Source organism: Nannobrachium achirus (assembly GCF_963921795.1).
Source record: "Nannobrachium achirus genome assembly, chromosome: 21".
NCBI lineage: Eukaryota > Metazoa > Chordata > Actinopteri > Myctophiformes > Myctophidae > Nannobrachium > Nannobrachium achirus.
The window spans coordinates 45446875-45449414 of record NC_137828.1 but is presented as its reverse complement, the minus strand read 5'-3'; positions in this window follow the sequence as shown (position 1 = coordinate 45449414).

Below are 2540 nucleotides of genomic sequence, written 5' to 3'. Positions count from 1 at the left end.
ACTTATTATAATCCGCCATACTTACCGTATATATAATAGTGATCCCACAAATTCCGGCACGTAATAACTGCCGGACAATTTACGCCACCCCCACAATATATACATCAAAACTTGCGGCTCGGCCGGGAATAGGTTGCTATTTTCTTTCCAATTCGCGTTACCATGGAGACGTAATTCGCAAAATTTGGTGGGTGTACTTACACGGCCAATAGGAAAGATCTGTAATTGCTTAAGCCCCGCCCCCTCTGCCTTCCAATTGGCTGGGTTTTATTTTTTTTATATAACTTTTTATTGAGTTTTGTCAATTTTTAAAAACAGTATACAGGACATACATGGATGCAGACAAAAACAATACAAGTAATACGACATACTAGACAACACAACATCTACCCACCCACCCACAGCCCTGGGGAGAGAGAGATTGATTAAACACAATTGTGTACAAATAGAATATAATGAAATGAAAATAATTTAAAGGTAAAGGTGGTAGTGAAATGAAAATAATAATAATAATATTGGAAAATGCGTTTTAATCAATGGAGGTCATAGAGTTGATGTGTGATAAAAGTGGGTCCCATGTTCGATGGAACCCAATCAATGAGCCTCTAATTGTGAATTTAATTTTCTCTAAGTGAACGAATGATGTCAGGTCTTTTAACCAAGATGTTGTTGGAGGGGGACAAGGACTATTCCATTGCAGCAATATGCGACGTCTAGCAATAAGGGAAGCGAATGCAACCAGATCTTTCTGATGCCTATTGAATCTGCCAAAGACAGGAGACACACCAAAAATAGCAATCAATGGACATGGAGGGACCGAAAAACCAAGAACCACAGAGATTGTATCAAAAAAGGACGTCCAAAAGGAAGAAAGCTTTGGGCAGGAGAAAAATGTGTGTGTGTGATCTGCAGGGGAGTGATGACATCTGTTGCAGGAGTCTATTGTATTTGTGAACATTCTGCTAAGCTTGGCCCTAGTGTAGTGAAGCCTATGAACAACCTTAAATTGAATTAAACACATACGGGCGCATATACATGAAGAGTTTATTCTATATAATACTTCACTCCACCAGTCCTCCCCCAGCTCCATCTCAAGTTCACTCTCCCAAGTGTCCTTCAAACCAAGAAGTGAGGACGCTTGGGAGGAGATAAGGGTACTGTAAATTGAGGAAATGTTATTTAACGATTCTGGGGGGCTCATTACAATTTCTATGATATTCTTTCTAGGTAGGGCTGGAAAGGGTGTGAAGTGGGTATTAGCAAAGTTGCGTAGTTGGAAGAATCTAAGCATACTGAAATTTTGTAAATTGTAGGTAGTAGCAATATCCCCCAAAGAACCGAAAATCCCTTCAATATATAGATCCCTGAAGGAAACTAAGCCCTTCTCCTTCCACCTGGTGTAGGTTGTATCCAGAGTAGAAGGTAGAAACAAATGGTTGTTACAAATAGGAATAAGAACCGAGGGGGACTTAAAGGCAAAATGTAGTCGGATTTGGTTCCAGATTTTTAATGAAGAGAGAACTACTGGGTTATTGGTGTGTTGGGAATACTTAGTTGGTAAGGGGGCAAAAAGTAAAGCAGAGAGAGAGGAATGAGTACAAGAATTAGCCTCCATACTACACCAGATTGTCTCTGGAGAATGGTGCCATTTCTTGATCATTTGGAGGTTGGCAGCCCAGTAATAAAATAACATGTTTGGTAAAGCAAAACCACCATCTTGTTTTGGTCTCTGTAAAGCTGATTTTGAAATTCTCGGTGTCTTACCTGCCCAGATAAAGGAGGATAGAGTTGAGTCAAGTGACTTGAAAAATGATTTGGGCAAAAAGACAGGGAGGGTCTGGAAGAGAAAAAGGAGGCGCGGTAAAATATTCATTTTAATTGTTTCAATCCGACCCACAAGAGAGAGGGGCAATTTGTTCCATCGATTAAGATCTATTTTGATCTTATCAATCAGCTTACCGTAGTTCTCCTTCTGTATCAAGCTAAGAGTATGGGAGATGACAACACCTAGGTATTTGAAACCATCTTGTGAAAGGTGGAAGGGAAGCACACCAGTGGGGATGGATTTAGCCAAGGTATTGATAGGGAAACATATGCTCTTTGGAATATTCAATTTATAGCCAGAGAATTCTCCAAAACCATTTAGTAAGTTTACAATATTATTGGCACAGTTTGCTGGGTCCTGAACAAATAAAAGTAAGTCATCTGCATATAATGCCACTTTGTGCTCCGTCCCTCCTCTATGAATACCCGAAAACAGCGTGGAACTTTTCAAAGCAATAGATAAGGGTTCTATAACTAGCGCAAATAATAAAGGTGACAGAGGACAACCTTGGCGTGTGCCGCGTGTAAGGGCAAAGGGTGGGGAAACATCATTGTTAGTTTTAACACTTGCTAGCGGAGCAGAGTATAAGAGCCGAACCCAAGAAATAAATGTTGGACCAAAACCAAATCGCTGTAGAACCGCAAATAAGTATGGCCATTCAACACGATCAAAAGCCTTTTCGGCATCTAATGATATAATTATCTCTGGTGTCTGA